Here is a 19394-nt window from a genome sequence, read left to right as displayed (position 1 = left end):
CAGTCATGTCTCCTACAGTACAATCTGCTCCCCATTAAAGCCTCAGCATTCCTGGTGCCACCCACTGCCCCTCACGCTTTCTAGTTTGGCAGGAAGCGAGGCTGATGACAGATTATCCCCGCAGGGAAGGGAGAAGCCAGTCGGGAGGGTGGAGGAAGACCTAGTTCAGGACTTGCTCACGAGAACATGACCTCAGTGTCATCGCGACTGGCATTCTGGTTAACTTGCCAACCGAGGGCGACTCCCAGGCTTGACCTTTATGACGGCCTCGTAAAGGATTGTGTGGCTCCCGGCAGGCAGGGAGCAGGCCTGGGCTTCACCCGACGAGCTCTGCCGGCGCCGGCCCAGCGCTCCTCCTCCAGGCCTCGCGGCTTGACCCCTCAGGACGGGCCTGGACCCTGCGGGCCCGGAAGACTCCTTCACCACCGCGCATTCTGAGGAAAAACTTGACATGTGTGACCTAACAAGGGGGACTGTGTTTGTGAAAATATTATAGTTTAGGGGCCGCCAGGGGCTCAGTCGGTTAGGCATCTGCCTTCAGCTGCAGGCATGGTCCCAGGGTCCTGGGATGGAGCCTCGCATCGGCTTCCTGCTCCCTAGGGAGCCTGCCTCTCCCTCTCCCTCTGCTGCTGCCCCTGCTTGTGTTCTCTCTCTTACCCACTCTCTCTCTCTCAAATAAATAAATCTTTTTTTTTAAAGATTTTATTTATTCATGAGAGACACAGAGAGAGAGTCAGAGACACAGGCAGAGGGAGAAGTCTCCCTGCAGGGAGCCTGATGGGGGACTCGATCCCAGGACCCCAGGATCATGCCCTGAGATGAAGGCAGATGCTCAACCGCTGAGCCACCCAGGTGCTCCCATAAATAAAACCTTAAAAAAAAATAAAACAATGACAGTTCAGAACCGCCCTAGAAGACATGAGACAGTCTGTGCATGCCTGGTACACTGCCTACAGGAAGTACTGTGGTGTGGAGATGACAGGCCTGGAATGTGGGGCCTGGCCGTCCCACTGCCCCAACACCAGGTCACCCTGGAGACCTTGGACAAGTCAATCTCCATGTCTGTCCAGTGGGGTAATCATGAATATTTAACTTGTCCAGAACTTACTGGTGATGCCAAGAGGCCTCTGGGAAAAGTTTGAAAGTATCTGTCTGTCTCTGTCTCCATCTCTGTCTCACACACCCCTCCCCGCACCTGAGCTGTGAGGAGTCACAGCTGGACTTGATCTGGGGATGAGAGGTGCTACCACAAGGACGGGGGTGGGGTGCAGACAGCAGCTGGCATCTAAGTCAAAACCAGGGTAAGAGCAGAAGTGAGAGATGGCCGTGGAAAGTTGAGGACCAAGGAAAAAACCCTGAGAAGTCAGGCCCAGAAGCTCTGGGGCTGTGGTTTGGAAGAAGGAGGGGTATCAGGTGGTGCCTTGGGCAGAGTGATGTTCTTCCCCTCGGTGGCTGAGGTTTCCCCTTCTGAGATACGTGCAGACCTGAAGCTGGTGCCCAGCCTGCCGGCCAAGGAGCAGGCTGTTTGGGTGCTGGGCTGTACCCCATCCCTGAGCACTGCCTGCTAAGCCAGAAACAGACAGTAGAAGCCTAGAGACCGTGGGGTGTGAATGCCAGAGCTGGCACTAGCTCAGCAGAGCAGGTCACCACCTAGTGGTTTGTGGTCCATCTTAGGCAAATAAGACAATCCTTTGAAAATTCTGATTTTTTTTCTTAAGATTTAATTTTTATTCTTTTTAAACATTTGAATTATGGGACATCTGGGTGGCTCAGTGATTATGAGTGTCTGCCTTCAGCTTTGGGGCATGATCCCAGGGTCCTGGGACTGAGCCCAACCTTGGGCTCCCTCTTCAGCGAGGAGCCTGCTTCTCCCTCTGCCTCTGCCTCTGCCTGCCACTTCCCCACTTGTACTTTCTCACTGTGGAGCAGGAAGCCCAGTACAGGGCTCGATCCCAGGACCCTGAGATCATGACCTGAGCCGAAGGCAGACCAGGTCCCCAGATCTCTCAGGGAGTCCCAAAAGGGTGCTTCATGTGCATCCACAAGCCAGTCTGCCGTGGGGCAGCCAGCCTCCATCAGCTCCCACTGGCTGACCACACATACCCCTAAGGCCACTTGAGGGAGCCCAAACTGCCATGCTTCTGGGTGCCCGCAAGAAGTGGGGTTCTCTGTGTGAGGATAATGCCCCTCACCCTGATTCGGTGCCAACCTTTGTCAATGCACCCCAAAGCTTCAGTGTATGGTCCAAGTCTCCCAAAGTCATTTGTGAACCATTTGGTTGTGCTTCTGGCCCTGGTCCTCAAACCATGGGGATGGGAATGGAGACCATGGATCTGCTGGGTGAGAGACATAACTTCCTCCTCTCCACAGACCTCTGCTCTTGGCCTTCAGCATCCTAAGGCTGATTTGGCTTCTCGTAGTCAGAACACATTCAACATCTTCATTTTGGAAAAAGCTCTGCCTTTGTATTTCCATATGTACAAGACCAATTTTAGCACTTTTTCCTGAAACAAAGGACCTGGGTGCCCTCGAGGCATACTGAAGCTTTGTACAGGAACAGCTTTCCAATAAGAAGCTGATTTTGATTGTTCCCCTGGGTTCCAAAAATCCTGGGCCTGAGTTTCTCCGGGACACAACATTACATAAGGGTGTGAGAAATAAAGAAAAGGAACCAAGCAACTGAGCACTGAAAAAATGCAAAATTGCACATAAGATGACTTTCATCTCTCGGAACTTCTGAACTACTTTATGTCTTCCCCATTCCTGTATCCCCAGTACTCAGCCCTGTGCCTGACCCAGAGACAGTGCTCCAGAAGTAATTGCTGCATAAATGAGCAAACAGACATTGATAGTTGGTATAGGAGTTTGGAAGCAGAGCTCATTTTGTCTTGCACATAGGGGCACCTGGGTGGCTCAGTGGTTGAGCATCTGCCTTTGGCTTGGGTCATGATCCTGGGATCGAGTCCCGCATCAGGATCCCTGCAGGGAGCCTGCTCCTCCCTCTGCCTATGTCTCTGTCTCTTTGTGTCTCTCATGAAAACAAGCAAACAAACAAAAAACCACAACAATGGACAGCATAGAGATGAACGGTTTCATTCTGGTCCCTTGAAGAATCTACTTTGATTGGGGTCTGGAAGACATGCTTTGGCCTCAAGAGGGCCAACCAGGTGGGAAGTGGAGAAGGAAATTAGCCGTGTGCTAGGAAGGGGAAATTTGGGGCTGTGTTTAGGCTGAGAAATGAAGGGCGGAGTGCCCCAGCAGGTGTGTAGTCTGACTTTCCCACATGAGGAAGGTTGTAACAGGGCAGCCCGGGTGGCTCAGTGGTTTAGCACCGCCTTTGGCTCAGGGTCTGATCCTGGAGACCCAGGATCAAGTCCCACATCAGGCTCCCTGCATGGAGTCTGCTTCTCCCTCTGTCTGTGTTTCTGCCTCTACCCCCCCCCTTCTGTCTCTGTCTCTCATGAATAAATGAATAAAATCTTTAAAAAAAAATTTTTTTTTTTAAAAAGGAAGGTTGTAACATAAGACACCTCTCCAGCTCATCTAACATTCTCAGCATGGGGTAGGTACATGAGAGGGCTTCTGTGCAAGTACATGGGTTTAGCTTTTATTGTTGTTGTTGTTTTTTATATTTTCTTCTTAAAGCAATCTCTACACCCAATGTAGGGCTCGAACTTACAACTCCAAGATCAAGAGTCCTATGCTCCACCGACTGAGCAAGCCAGGCACCCTATTTAGTTTTTATTAAGATAAGGGTAAGTAGCCTTGCAAAGAGCTTTATCACTCACAAACCTCTCATAAGTGCATTGTCTCATCCGACCTACAAAAACTCCATAGAATTAGGTAAATAGACATTAGTCTCAACTTCCTTTTGCAGATGAGAGAAGTGAGAATTGCAGAGTCAGTAAATGGAGTAAAGACCTGAGCCCATCCAACTCAGGACCTGGACTCTTTCTACTTTAGTTTACTTTTTATTGATTGCATCACTATTGTTAAAACACTACAATGGAAAATTCAAGATAAAGGTAGTTTTGAAAGCACCTTGTAAAACATAAAGCTTTACATATACATAAGATATTTTTTTAAGTTGTGATACAGCATATGGTCAGGGTTGCTGCTGGCCCACCCCTACGAAGTCTTTCTAGCAGAGCATGGCCTCTACCATGGTGAACAGCCTGCCCAACTATACATGGCAAATCTTTGGGGTGTAGGGCAAGGTAACAACAGATATGAGGTCACAAAACCTGGGATTTAGTTCCAGGATTTAGTTCCTATTAGCCTTTGCAGCATTAAGCACATCATTTCACCTCTCAACTTCAATTTCTGCATTTATGAAACTTAAATATTAGTTATGCTATTGTCTTTATCACAGCATTATGAGGTTTAAGTGAAGTAAGATACTATGTGAATACTATATGAATGTTATTTTACAGATGAAGAAAGATTTGCGTGTGTGTGTATATATATGTATGTATATGCATGTGTGTGTGTGTGTGTGTGTGTGTGTGTGTGTGTGTGTGTGTGTAGTGATCTATACACTGTATCTGGTTTTTGCCTTTTACTCTTATTTTCATTTGGGTAGAGGGATGTTAGCAATGGGCTAGTATAGTAGACCAGTCATCACCCACCCAGCACACATTTCTCTTCTTCCTTTTTCTTCCCAAAGGACACAGCTTTTTTTTTTCTTGGATTCAGGGGTAGGTAGGCTTGTTTATCTACCTTCCAGCAGGGGAGGGTAAGGGCTCTACAGCCTTGTATCTATTGAGGGTGTATATTTACCCTGTGGACAGAGATGAATGTGCAGCCCTCACCAGTTTTGGAACTGCAATTCTTCAGGGTGTATAACAGAGGATCTGCATAGTCTGGGCCCTGCTTGCTCTTCATTCAATAAAGAATGCCAGTTGGGGTTTGGGTGTGAGCTCAGAGAAAGGAAAAGACCAAGAAAGGAGCATATTTGAGGGGGTGTCAAGAGTTTTCATCTGGCCATAGTTAACTTAGAGATGCTCATTAGAAATCCATGGCAAGGGGCACCTGGTTGGCTCAGTCCATTGAGCGTCAGCCTTCAGCTCAGGTTATGACTCCTGGGTCCTGGGATGGAGAGCCCCATATTGGGCTCTCTGCTCAGTGGGGAGTCTTCTTCTTCTCTCTCTCTCTCAAATAAAATTTTAGGAAAGAAGAAAGAAAGAGAGAAAGAAGAAAGAAGAAGAAGAAAGAAAGAAAGAAAGAAAGAAAGAAAGAAAGAAAGAAAGAAAGAAAGAAAGAAAGAAAAGAAAGAAAAGGAAAGAAAGGAAAAAAGAAAGAAATCCCTAGCAAGACATCACAAAAGCACTTAGGACTATGGGATTCATTTTCTATAGATTTTCTATACATTTGAAAGAAAAGATGGAAGGAAGGAAAAATTACAGTACATGAGCCTGGGCCCCCAGGAAGAGGCCAGGTTAGAGGTATAAACTTGGTATTAAAGTAATGGGCCTGGGGATCCCTGGGTGGCTCAGTGGTTTAGCGCCTGCCTTTGGCCCAGGGTGCGATCCTGGAGTCCTGGAATCGAGTCCTGCGTCAGGGTCCCTGCATGGAGCCTGCTTCTCCCTGTGTCTCTGTGTCTCTGCCTCTGTCTGTCTGTCTGTCTGTCTCTCTCTCTCTCTCGTCTATCATAAATAAATAAATAAATAAATAAATAAATAAATAAATAAATAAATCTTTAAATAAATAAATAAAGTCATGGGCCTGGAGGAAGTCACCTGGGAGAGTCAAGGAACCAAGCTCTGGGAACCCTGATATTTAAAAGCCGGGATGCCTGGCTGGGCAGAGGCATCTGCCCAAGAGGGATGCCTGGATGGCTTAGCGGTTGAGCATCTGCCTTTGACTCAGGTCGTGATCTCGGGGTCCTGGGATCGAGTCTCACATCGGGCTCCTTGTGGGGAGCCTGCTTCTCCCTCTGCCTGTGTCTCTGCCTCTCTGTGTCTCTCATGAATAAATAAAATATTTTTTTAAATAAAAATAAATAAAAGCCAAGAAGAGGGGAGGTGGAGGGACCTAGGACATGAAAGGACGTGTCCTGAAAGACAGACAGGTGATGAAGAAGTTTTAAGGGAGGATGATCAATGGTGTCATTTGACTAAGATGAGGGCTGAGGACTGATGGTGACCTTGGGAAGCTGGAGGCTGTGGTTTCAGTGCAGTGGTGGGGGCGAAGTCCAGATGGGATGGGGGTGAAGAGACCAATGAGAGGTGTGTGTGTGTGTGTGTGTGTGTGTAACGAAGACAGATACAGATAACACCACTGATGGGCTTTTGCTCTAAGGGGAATGGGAGTGGTGGCTAGAAGAGCACTTTACTTGTTTTTGTTGCGAGAGAAAGGATGTTACTGAGTGTCTTATGCTGAGGGAATGATCCAGTAGTGAGGGGAGGGGCAGACAGACAAACAGTGCTGATATGAGAGAACAAGAGAAAGAGGGAGAGTGTGTGTGTTAACTGCAGGAGCACCGTGTTTGAGAAGAAAGTAGGGGCAAGAGTACCCAAGCAGAAAAGAGCCAGAGGAGGAAACAGTCTCTCTTCCCTTCGCACAGCTCATGTCCACATGTGAGCCTGGGGCCACGGGGGCCCCTTGCAGCCAGCCTGAGGATGAAGTCTGTGCTAAATGTGGCAGAACGGAGAGACAGAAAGAACCTAAATTCTCTGACATTGTGGGGTCACTGGACCACTAACCTGTAGCCTGTCTTGCCCTGGACTTACTCTTATGGGAAATAATAAACTACCATACTACGTAAACCTGTTCAAGTCAGGTGGTGGTGGTTGCTTTTAACTTTATTTTAAAATAATTTTAGGGATCCCTGGGTGGCGCAGCAGTTTAGCGCCTGCCTTTGGCCCAGGGCGTGATCCTGGAGACCCGGGATCGAATCCCACGTCGGGCTCCCGGTGCATGGAGCCTGCTTCTCCCTCTGCCTGTGTCTCTGCCTCTCTCTCTGTATGTGTGTGTCTCTCATGAATAAATAAATAAAATCTTTAAAAAAAATAAACAAAATAATTTTACTTTCGGGGAGCCTGGGTGGCTCAGTTGGTTAAGAGGCTGCCTTCAGCTCAGGTCATGGTCCCAGGGTCCTGGGATCAAGTCCGATATCAGGCTCCCTGCTCAGCGGGGAGCCTGCTTCTCCCTCTCCGTCTGCCCCTCCCCCTGCTTGTGCTCTCTGTCAAATATATAGATAAAATATTTTTAAAATAATAATTTTTCTTCCAAAGAAGTTACAAAAATAGTAAAGAAAACACTCATAAACCTTTCCTCAAGTTCCCAACTTGTAACACTTTATCATAGTTGTTTTCTTTTAATCTTTTTTTTTTTAAGGATTGATTGATTTGATAATTTTTTTTTTTTTTTTTTTATGATAGTCATACAGAGAGAGAGAGAGAGAGGCAGAAACATAGGCAGAGGGAGAAGCCCGACGTGGGATTTGATCCCGGGTCTCCAGGATCGCGCCCTGGGCCAAAGGCAGGCGCCAAACCGCTGCACCACCCAGGGATCCCTGATTGATTGATTTGAGAGAGAGGGAGAGAGAGAGAGCATGACTGCGGGAAGGGGAAGAGGACGAGGGAGAGCGACTCTCAAGCAGACTCCCCAGTGAGTGTGGCTCGATCTCTGGACCCTGAGAACAAGACCTGAGCCGAAACCAAGAGTGAGATGCTTAACCAACTGAACCACCCAGGCACTCCTGCCATGTTTGTTTTCTAAGCCTTCCTTTATACATACACGGACAACTTTTTTCCCCCTGATATTGAGAGTAGACTACATATCTCATGTCCCTTTATTATCTATACTCCTTCAGTGTATTTCCTAAGAACAAAGATAGCCTCTTACACAATCATAGTCCAGTTATGAAATCCAGGAGAGCATACTGACACAATAATCTTATTTAATCCATAGTCCATATTCTAATTTTGTCAACAGTCTCAATGTTGTCTCATATTTGTTTTTCCTATCCTAGGATCTCATTCAGGATGACCTATTACATTTCATTGTCATCACTGTTCAGTCTTCTTTAATATGTAACCATTTCTTCGCCTTTGAGTTTTTCTGTTTGTTTTTGTGGGTTTTTTTTTTTTTTTTTGTCTTTCATGATCTCAAGACCCTTTTTCTTTTTTAACATTTATTTATTTATGAGAGAGAGCACACATGAGAAAGAGAGAGCAAGAGAGAGAGAGAGCAGAGAGAAAGAAAGAGAGAGAGAGAGAGAGCCAGGGGGAGGGTAGAGGGAAAGGGAGAAGCAGGCTCCTAGCTGAGCAGAGAGCTCAATGCGGGACTCGATCCCAGGACCCTGGGATTATAACCTGAGCCAAAGGCAGACCCCAACCAACTGAACCACCCAGGTGCCCGTCAAGACCCTTTTGAAAAGGCCTGTTATTCAGTTATTTTACTTTATAAAATGTTCCTCAATTTGGTTTGTTTGATGTTTCCTCATTATTAGTTTCAGGTTACACATTCTTTTTCTCAAACTGGATTTTTTTTTTTTTTAGTTTTGTTTATTTATTCTTAAGTAATCTCTACACCAACATGGGGCTCGAACTCATGACCCCAGGTCAAGAGTCACTCACTCTTCCCACTGAGCCAGCCAGATGCCCCACAGGTTACACATTTTTGACCTGAATATTACATAAGTGACATAATGTCCTCAGGTACCACGATGGGAGATACATGGTATCTTTTCACCCCACAATGAAATGTTAGTTTTGATCCCTTGGTGAGAGTATTGTCTGATTTCTCTACCATATGGTTCTTCTTTTTTTTTTTAAGATTTTATTTATTTATTCATGAGAGACATACAGAGAGAGGCAGAGACACAGACAGAGGGAGAAGCAGGCTCCATGCAGGGAACCTGATGCGGGACTCGATCTCAGGACCCTGGGATCACTCCATGAGCAGATGCTCAACCACTGAGCCACCCAGGCATCCCTACCATATGGTTATTCTTAATCCTTTTGTAATTAATAAGTAATTTATGGGGACATAGTTTGAGACTGCATAGTATCTTGTTCCTCATTAAGTCCCTTCCACTGGTTACTCTTGCCTGAACCAATTTTTATTACGATGGTTTTTGGATTTTTTTTTTTAATTTCTTGTGGCCCCAAACCTTCTAGCCAACAGATCTTAGAAAATGTTTGGTATTAAAAATACAACCTTGTCCTCTGAAGTAGAGAGAAAGGACATATTTGCACCCTAAGTCGGGCTGGGAGGGGTCAGCCCTCTACCTGGGTGGCAGCAGGAGGGTGGCAGTTGCTCAGCAGGCCTGGGACCCTCCGGTGGATAGGGGTCAGAGAGCACTGAGGCTGCAAGAGGGGTTCTGGGGGGCCTCTCCTTGATAAGCTCTTTGTTTTCTTTTTCTTTTTCTTTTTCTTTTTATTTATTTATGATAGTCACAGAGAGAGAGAGAGGCAGAGACACAGGCAGAGGGAGAAGCAGGCTCCATGCACCGGGAGCCCGATGTGGGACTCGATCCCGGGTCTCCAGGATCGTGCCCTGGGCCAAAGGCAGGCGCCAAACTGCTGCGTCACCCAGGGATCCCTCTTTCTTTTCTTTATAAGATTTCTTGTACTTTTCTTTCTCTAGCCCAGATTTTTGCCTGGTGCTTTGTCTACATTTCTAACAATCTCCTGGATGTTTCCATTTGGATGCCGTGTTGTCACCTCAAATTCATTCAATGTGACCCATGTCACTTCTTGCCTTCCATCACTGACATCATAATCATCTAGTCACTTGGGCTGGAGCTTCAGAGTCATCTTTGGAATTTGTGTGTCCTTCTCTCTAGCCACTCTCGGTCAGTCTCCTCCCTATTGCCTGGTCTCTCCTGCCTCCCTTGCAGCCTCAAGCATCTCTTTCCCACCTGTGCTGTTCTCCCTTGCAGGCCCAAACCCCCCTGGCACCCTGTCTACATTGCTGTCCACATTGACTCTGCTCCAGACCTTTGCCTGGTCTAACCCATCCTGCACACACTCCTGCCAGATGATCACTCCAAAATGCTCTTTTACCCAGTCCCTGTCATTTTCAAAATCTTTCAACGATTCCTCATTACCTATGGAACAGGAGCTTTCCCAGTCTGATTTCAACAACCTTTGTAAATTTAAATTCCACAGGAAGAGTCTGCTGTAGCCAGCCTGGTCTGCGTATAAACTTCCTGAGCAAACCATACTTAGGCTGCCTCCATGCCCTTCCTGTGTCTCTCTCCCCACCTAGACTGTATCCACCCTTTAAAGATCCAGCTTCGGGTAGACCTGGTGGCACAGCGGTTTAGCGCCGCCTGCAGCCTGGGGTGTGATCCTGGAGACCCTGGATCGAGTCCCACGTCCGGCTCCCTGAGTGAAGCCTGCTTCTCCCTCTGCCTGTGTCTCTGCCCCTCTCTCTCTCCTCTCTGTGTATACTCATGAATAAATAAATAAAATCTTAAAAAAAAAAAAAAGATCCAGCTTCAGGGCACCCGGGTAACTCAGCAGTTGAGGTCTGTTTTTGGCTCAGGTTGTGATCCCAGGGTCCTGGGATTGAGTCCCATGCCAGGGTCCCCACAGAGAGCCTGCTTCTCCCTTGGCCTCTGCCTCTGTCTCTCTCAGGATAAGATAAAAATCTTAAAAAAAAAAAAAAAAAAGTTCAGCTTTAATCTTTAGGGGCTCCTGGCTAGCTCAGTTGGTAGGATATGCAGCTCTTGATCACAGGGTCCTGAGTTCAGCCCCATGTTTGGTATAGAGCCTACTTAAAATTGAGAAAAAAAAAAAAAAAGATTCAGCTTTAATCCAGCCTCACATCAGTTCACATGATTCTTTGCTCTGAACTCCCATAGTATCTGCTACCTGTAACACCCACATTTATTTCTTGGTTACTTATTATCTTGCAACATCTTTGCTCTACCATGATGATTTAGAATGTGAGCTCCAGAGGGGTGCCTGGCTGGCTCACTTGGTGGCGTATGCAACTATTGATCTTGGAGTGGTGAGTTCAAGCCCCATGTTGAGTGCAGAGATTATTTAAAAACAAAATCTTAAAAAAAAAAAAAAAGAATGTAAGCTCCGGGGGTGGGGGAAGGATTTAGGTTTTGGAGTGAGATTCCCTGAGTTGCTGACTTTGTCATTTATAAGCTATGTGACCTTGACTAAGTTACCTAACTTCTCTGTGCTCATTCATATGAAGAAGATACTAATGCTAATTACTTTATAAGATCTGATGTGATGGTTAAGTGACTTATTACACAAAAATACTTATAAACATAGAATTACCAAATGATCCAGCAATTCCCAATTAGCCCAAAGAATTAAAAGCAAGGATTCAAACAGATACCTGCACATTGATGTCCATAGCAGCACTATTTACATAGATCAAAAGTTGGAAACAACCCAAAATGTCCAACAACAGACGAATGGATAAACCAAAGGTGATATTATATACACTGGAATACTATTCAGCTTTGAAATTGCTGGGATTCTGACACCTGCTATAACATGGATGAACCTTGAAAACATTACCCTAATGAAAGAAGCCAGACGTACAAGCACAAGTATCATATGGTTCCTCTTATATGAGGCACCTAAAATAGGCCAGTTCATAGAGGTGGAGAGTAGAATAGAGATTACAAGGGGCTGGGGAAGGAGAAATGGGCAGTCACTGGGTACAAGTTTCTGTTTGGGATGATGAAAAACTTTAGGAAATGAATGGTGGTGATAGCTGTACAACATTTTGAATGTACTTAACGTCACAAATCACACACTTAAAAATGGCTAAACCAGTACATTTTGTGCTTTGTGTATTTTATCACAATTTAAACCCCCCTTCTCCCAGGAAAGTGCTTAGAACAGTACGTGGCATAGAGTAAGTGCTCAATAGTTGCTACTATTGTTATCATCTCTCAAATTACCATCTTCGCTAAAGCTACAGAGGTCGAAGGCAGAAGGTGGCAGTCATTTGGGGATTACTGTGGCCAACACAGATCTGGAAGCATGATTCGTCACTGCATCTGGGGTTCACCAGGCTCAAGAGAATCCACTTGTATCAACTCGTGTGAGGTAAATTCCCTGGAATTTGATCAACCAGATGTCCAAACGCCCATTCTCAGAAAGCCTCCTGGAAAACAGACTGTTGTCAAAAGATTCTTTACAGTGTGGAATCAGAGGCCAAGGAGCAGGAGATTTTAACCACTGGTGGCATTGAGGCCTGGCCACTCCGGTTTCCCTTGACTCTGCAGGGATGGCTTTTGCTGCCTGGCGTACTGCTCAGAGCACCCTCTTCATGAGCTCTGTCACCGGAGGTCACACCAACTAGTGTCTCCTCTTCAACGTGCTAGTTTCCAAATTGCAGGTGGATCCCCCCCATGCCTGCACTCGAATAGGACATCCTGTCCTTAGCCAAGTGACAAAACCATTAGTTCTCTGACATGCCCTTTTAGTTCTAGATCTGACTGTGCACTGTTAATGGTTTTGAGGGTTGCCCCAGTCTTCAATGGCAGCGTATCCACAAACCTACTTCAAAGGGGAATAATTTTACCTCTGGTGTGATTGATTTTCATTCTCCTGGGAAGGTAACCATCTCTTAAGTTCTGAGGATACACCACGGGCATAGGCTGCCTACTGTCTTCCTTTAATGGTCATAGCACCTATTATTACTTGGTGTATCATTTCATTCATTCAACAAGCTTTTTTAAGATTTTATTTATTTATTCATGAGAGACACACACAGAGAGACAGAGACATAGGCAGAGGGAGAAGCAGGCTCCCTGTGAAGAGCCTGATGTGGGACCCGATCCCAGGACCCTGGGATCACGACCTGAGCCAAAGGCAAAATCTCAACCGCTGAGCCACCCAGGCGTCCCTCATTCAACAAGCTTTATTGAGCACCTGCTGTGGGTCAGGCATTATGCTAGGTGCTGGGGATACAAAGGTGGGCAAAATGAACATCTGCCCCCAGAGTGTGTAGCCTAGTGGACAGAAAATGGTCATAAGGCAGTGAGATTGTTTTTGGTTTTGTTTTGAGATTGGTATTTCTAACAAACATACAGAATGGAGATTTCTAAATGAGTCCTCTCCTTTAAAAGTCACCACAGGAGATGATCCCCACCCCCTTGACCTTCTAACAAGGCTGCCACTGATCAGGAAGTTTTGTTTGGGGGCACCTGGGTGGCTCAGCTGCTTCTTGGTTTCGGCTCATGTCATGATCTCAGGGTCCTGGGATTGAGCCCAGCATCAGGCTCTGCAGTCAGTAGAGAGTCTGCTTGAGGATTTCTCTCCCTCTCCCTCTGCCCCTCCTCCTGCTCACATACACACACTCTCTATCTAAAATAAATATTTTTTTAAAGAAAGTTTTGTTTGGTTCAGTTTGGTTTTTTTAGCTTTTCACAAGGAATAGTGTTTGGAGACTTTGGAACATTCTTTGAATAACCTCAGTGGTGGCAAAACTGTGAGTGGTGTGCAGTGGATCTGACTCTCAGAAATAGAAGACATTCGGTGTGAAGTCTGGCAGGTAATTGGTGTGATAAAGCTAGGTAATAACACTGTGGGTAGGAAAATTAAAAAATAAATGTGACTCTTGGGGCCGATTCTTGTCATGCTCAAAAACAGTCTCTGGAAGCAGCTCCAAAACTGGAAAGCCAAGAATGTTTGGAACCACAACAGCATCACTGTATGGCCTTCAAAGGTTAAAAGGGCAACAGTCACTCAGATGTGAAGTTCCAGAGAACAGCTAGCTTGTTGGTCTCCACAACCTTTGCATTCTTTGTGAACTGGAGAGCCCCGGGTTTTATTTTTGTGTAAAATGTGATCTAAGTACTTCATAGTTATGAATTCCCAGGAGGAGGAAGGGGTCTGAGGCAACATCTTCCCAACCCCAAGTCTGCAGGTCATGATCTCAGGGTTGTGAGATCGAGTCCCATTTTGGGCTCTGAGCACAACAGAGTCTGCTTGAGAAGCTCTCTCTCTCCTTCTCCCTCTGCTCCTCCCCTTGTGCTTGCGCTTTCTCTCTCTCTCTTTCTCTCTCTCTCCCTCTCTCCAACCCACACTCTGTGCCAAACACACTGAGGACAGTCTAGCACCAGGATGATGGTCCAGCCTTGGGTACCTGCAACTGGATTCAAACCCCAGTTCTGTCCCTCATTATCTGTGGCCTAGGTCTCTCTCTGCGTCAGTATCTTCATCTTGATTTATTTTCATTTATTTGTTTTTTAGATTTTATTTATTTATTCATAAGAGACACAGAGAGAGGCAAAGACACAGGCAGAGGGAGAAGCAGGCTCCCTGTGGGGAACCCCATGTGGGACTCCATCCCAGGACACTGGGATCGTGACCTGAGCTGATGCTCAACCACTGAGCCACCCAGGAGTCCCAGTGTCTTCATCTTTAGAGAGGAAATAATAATTGTGACCACCTTATAACTGCTACATAAGATAATTGTGAAAATCAAATGAGTGAGGGTATTGGAAGGCCTTGAGAACAGTGCCTGGCACATGGTCGAGCTCAGTGAGCGAGTAACTTTCCCAGCACATTGCAAGTTCTCCAGGAGCAGGGACCAGAGCTGTTCTTTTGTGCTTCATGGTCCCCAGCATGGATCTATCAACAAGGTACATCATCCATAAAAACATTTATTTAAAAAATTTTTTTTTACATTTATTTAAAAAAAGTTATTAAGGGCGCCTGAGTGGCTTAGTCGGTTAAGCATCTGCCTTTGGCTGAGGTCATGATCCCAGGGTCCTGGGATTGAGCCCCACATTGGGCTCCCTGCTCAACAGTGAGCCTACTTCTCCCTCTCTTGCTTCCTCTGCTTGTGCTGTCTTTCTATCAAATAAATACAGTCTTAAAAAAATAAATTAAAAAACTTTCAAAAATAGTTTTTCATCTGTATTAGTATATATTAAGATTTTATTGATGTAAAAATCAAATTGTTGTAATAAAAATCTCTCTGGATTAAAAAAAAAACTTTAAAAAAATTCTAGGATAAAGCACACACACATACACCTCTAAGAGCTCAAGGTCCCAACACACAGATCTGCTTCAGCAGATAGCAGCCCCTTGCCAACTCCTTTCCCCTTGGGTATGTTTACTGTGATAATGTCTCCCCTCCACCTTGGTTCTCTATGGTATGAACAAATGAAGAGTCTGAGGCAGTTCTCTGCTCTCTGGAAGGCAGGGTGAGCCAAGAGTGAAGTAGGAGTGGGAAACAGAGGGCCCTCTATTTTAAGTACTTGCTTCAACTGTTCCATGGGGACCATCCTGTCACAATTTAAAATAGAGCCCCACCACGGGGCTCCTGGGTTGCTCAGCTGGTTAAGTGTCTGACTCTTGATTTCAACTCAGGTCTTAATCTCTGTGTCATGAGTTTAAGCCCTACGTTGGGCTCCATGCTGGATATGGGGCCTACTTAAATAATAATAGTAATAAGTATAAATAAACACATACATAAATATAAAATAAAATAAAATAAAATAATCCTCCTGGTGGCCAGGGCAGACTCAAAAGGCCCACTGGAACCCAACTGACCCAACATGACAGTAGAGCTGAACCTGCATGGCTGGCTGCTCCAGAGAAGAGTGGCTTTGTTTCGGGGTCAGGTGGTAGCTACCTGACACAGTGGGAGCTGCCAAGGGCCAGGCTGAAAAGAAGGCTATGGTTTCCAGAGGGCTGCAATGCCTCAGAGGTATCTCCATCACGCAGGAAGGCCTCAGGATCACTAACCAGCTGGCTTCTTGCTGGCTTGGTTCTATTTTTAGACACGTGTGGCAGGTTGGATTATCTCCAGTCCTCACGTACTCCCAAGCTACCGGCAGAAGTTTCAGTAACTCAAGCCAGGTCTGTTCCCTCCTTAGAACTGACCAGAAAACAGAAAATGTAAGGGTCAGAGAAAAGGATAGCAGGTCAAAGGTCCAGCCTCCTGTTGGAGGGGGCAGGTCTGGGCCTGAGGTAATCACCTGCTCTTCATGCTTGATGTGGTCCAAACACCTTCAGGCCCAACTGGACCTAAACAGAAAGGTGGTCCCAACCTCTAAGCCTTCTGGCCTTCACGGACCTGACTCAAGGTTCCCTCGCAGCCTGAGGCCTTAGAGCAGCTGAATCCTCTCTCTTCCCAGCCCTCCTCAGTTCAGACTCCTTCCTGGTCAGGCGGGTCTCAAAACATAGGTAGCTTGTTAAAGTTACCTGGATGGCTTGTTAAACATACAGATGCCTGGGCTCCACGTTAAACTCGTTAAATCAGAGTCCATGTGGTGGAGCCAGGCATCTGAATTATTTAAACAAGTTTCCGGGTGATTCTGATTCACGCCAACCTCAGAGTCAATGCCCTTACCCGTCACGCTCTCTTTGAGCTCACTTCCTTGTTGGATTGCAACTGGAAATCCCCAACGCTTTGATTGGAGCCAAACATCATTTCTGCCCCTCTAAAAAGTAAGGTTTCTATTGAAATTATGCAGACACCAAATCTCCAAAATAAAGAATTTCCTACTTGCCTAGGAAATCGTGGTCCAAGCCAAAGTCAGACGCATAACTGACTGGGCTACCCAGGTGCCCCTGAAGGGTGTTTTGAAGTTCCAGTCATCCCACTCAGGACAAAATTCTCTGGAAGGAAAGAGGGACTGTTTCATGCCACGTTTCTCCTTTTCAGAAACTAAAAGAGGATTTCCCAGGAGTCCCCCAATAGATTTCCCTCATCTTTCATTGGTCAGGACATCATCACATATCAGTCCCAAACTGGCAAGGGGACTGGGAGCACCAGAATTGGCTCAGGCTAATTAGGATTCACTCCTGAGGGCAGCCCGGGTGGCTCAGAGGTTTAGTGCCGCCTTGGGCCCAGGGCATGATCCTGAAGACCTGGGATCGAGTCCCACGTCGGGCTCCCTGCATGGAACCTGCTTCTCCCTCTGCCTGTGTCTCTGCCTCTCTCTCTCCTGTGTATTCTCATGAATAAATAAAATCTTTAAAAAAAAAAAAATTCACTCCTGAGATGAGTGGGGGTGGGAAGAGTCACCTGAACAAAATCAGAGTTCTGTTGGCCAGGCAGAAGGGGGATGGCCTTTGGGGAGACAGGTAACAGTGCCGGCTATGAAGTACTCTGCAGAAAATAAAAGTGCATGATAAAGAGTGGGGGTGGGGTGGGATGGAGGCAACCGTGTTAGAGGAGGAGGTTGGGAAGGCCTCTCTGAGAAGCTGACATTTCAGCTGATCCCTGATAGACAGGAAGGAGACAGTGAGCAAAACCAGGCATGAAGCATTCCAGGCAGTGGAACTGCAAAGGCCCGGGGTTGAAGCAAGCTGGCTATATATCCCAGCTTCCGGAAGGTATAGAACTGCACGCCTCTAGCCAAACCTACCCTTAGCTCCTCTCTTCTCTCCCTTCTTCCTCTCCTCTCTCTCTGCCTCCGTCTACCTACCCCAAAACAAGGCTCAATGACAACTCAGTCACCCCTATATTCCTGAGTAATTACCAGGGGTGGACAGTTACTGCCACAAGGAGGTCACAGTCCCTGGAACAGTCACACACCTGGGGCACATGCCTTCTCTGTAGCCTTCTTTTCTTCAGACTGTAAATTCTTCCCCAGTGGGAAAGCTCCATGGTACTCGCTCACCAGGACACCTGCACAGGCCTCCATCTGGAGTTTTCCATCTCCCTGGGTACTTGGGGAAACGTGTGCCTGGTCCTCCGGGAAGGTAACTTTCACCTGCCATCTGTCTGCACCTCTCTCCATCTCATGCCCATCACCTCTGCCTGGGCAGGGAGGCGGGGAGATTGTAGGGAGCAAACCCCAGTCTCTCAGGAGAACTCAGGAAGGAGTATGTGTCCAGCATCAAGGCAGAGCCATGGCCTCACTGAATGTCAGGCTGTAAGGGACATCAGGGGTCACCTGTCCCCCTGCTTCATCTATCATTTTTCTTTTCTCACTTAAAAATATTTCTTTATGGGGATCCCTGGGTGGCTCAGCGGTTTGGCGCCTGCCTTTGGCCCAGGGCGCGATCCTGGAGTCCCATGATCGAGTCCCGCGTCGGGCTCCCGGCATGGAGCCTGCTTCTCCCTCCGCCTCTGCCTCTGCCTCTCTCTCTCTCTATGTCTATCATAAATAAATAAATAAATAAATAAATAAATAAATAAATAAATATTTAAAAAAATATTTCTTTAGGGCTCCTGGGTGGCTCCGTCGGTTAAGCATCTGCCTTTGGCTCAGGTCATGATCCTGGGGTCTTGGGATCAAGTCCCATATCTGACTCTGTGCTCAGCAAGGAGCCTGCTTCTCCCTCTCCCTCTGCCTGCCGTGCCCCACTTGTGCTTTCTGTGTGTGTGTATGTGTGTGTGTGAAATAAATGAATAAAACGTTTAAAAATATTTATAGTCTCATAAAAAGTGAACAGAAAGCAGTCATAAATAGGGCTAAACAGGTAAAAGTCCCATTGGTAATGTTGGTACAGCCACTCTGGAAGGTAACCTTACCCCATCAAGGTGAGCAGGTCCTTATCCCATGACCAGGCAACTGCACTCCAAGGTATGTACCCAGAGAAAGAGAGAAAGTTATATACACTTGCACCAGAAGATGCACGCAGGAATACGCATGGTGGCACCGTTCCAGGGGCGTAAAACTGACAACCATGCAAACATCATTGAAGATAGAGTATCCAGGGGCACCTGGGGGGCTCAGTGGTTGAGTGTCTGCCTTTGGCTGAGGTCATGATCCCGGGGTCCTGGGATCGAGTCCTGCATCGGGCTCCCCACAGGGAGTCTGCTTCTCCCTCTACTCATATCTCTGCCTCTCTGTCTCCCATTGAACAAATAAATGAAATCTTTAAAAAACTAAAAAATAAATAAAAGAGTATCCATGTGAACCGTAGTACATTCATACAAGGGATTACGATACAGCAACGAATACATAAATGATAGCCGCTCTCACCTGCATTGGTGAACTCATGATACGCCACTGAGTGAGGAAGGCTGACCGGATAATACAGCATGGTCCCAATTATATAAGGTTTAAAAGATAATCCAATGTCATTTAAGCAAATATGCACGTGTGGGAAACTATAAAGAAAGTAGAGGAGGGACTCCTGGGTGGCTCAGCGGTTAAGTGTCTTGCCTTTGGCTCAGGTTGTGATCCCAGAATCCCAGGATCGAGTCCCACGTCAGGCTTCCTGCATGGAGCCTGCTTCTCCCTCTGCCTGTGTCTCTGCCTCTCTCTCTCTGTCTATCATGAATAAATAAATAAATAAATCTTTAAAATAATAATAATAAATAAATATTTTATTTATTTATTCATGAGAGACACCGAGAGGCAGAGACACAGACAGAGGGAGAAGCAGGCTCCATGCCGGGAGCCCGACGCAGGACTCGATCCTGGGTCTCCAGGATCACACCCTGGGCTGAAGGTGGTGCTAAACCGCTGAGCCACCCGGGCTGCCCAATAAATA

This window comes from Canis aureus, chromosome 18, assembly GCF_053574225.1.
Source record: "Canis aureus isolate CA01 chromosome 18, VMU_Caureus_v.1.0, whole genome shotgun sequence".
In the NCBI taxonomy this organism is placed as follows: domain Eukaryota; kingdom Metazoa; phylum Chordata; class Mammalia; order Carnivora; family Canidae; genus Canis; species Canis aureus.
Note: the sequence above shows the minus strand (reverse complement) of the source record.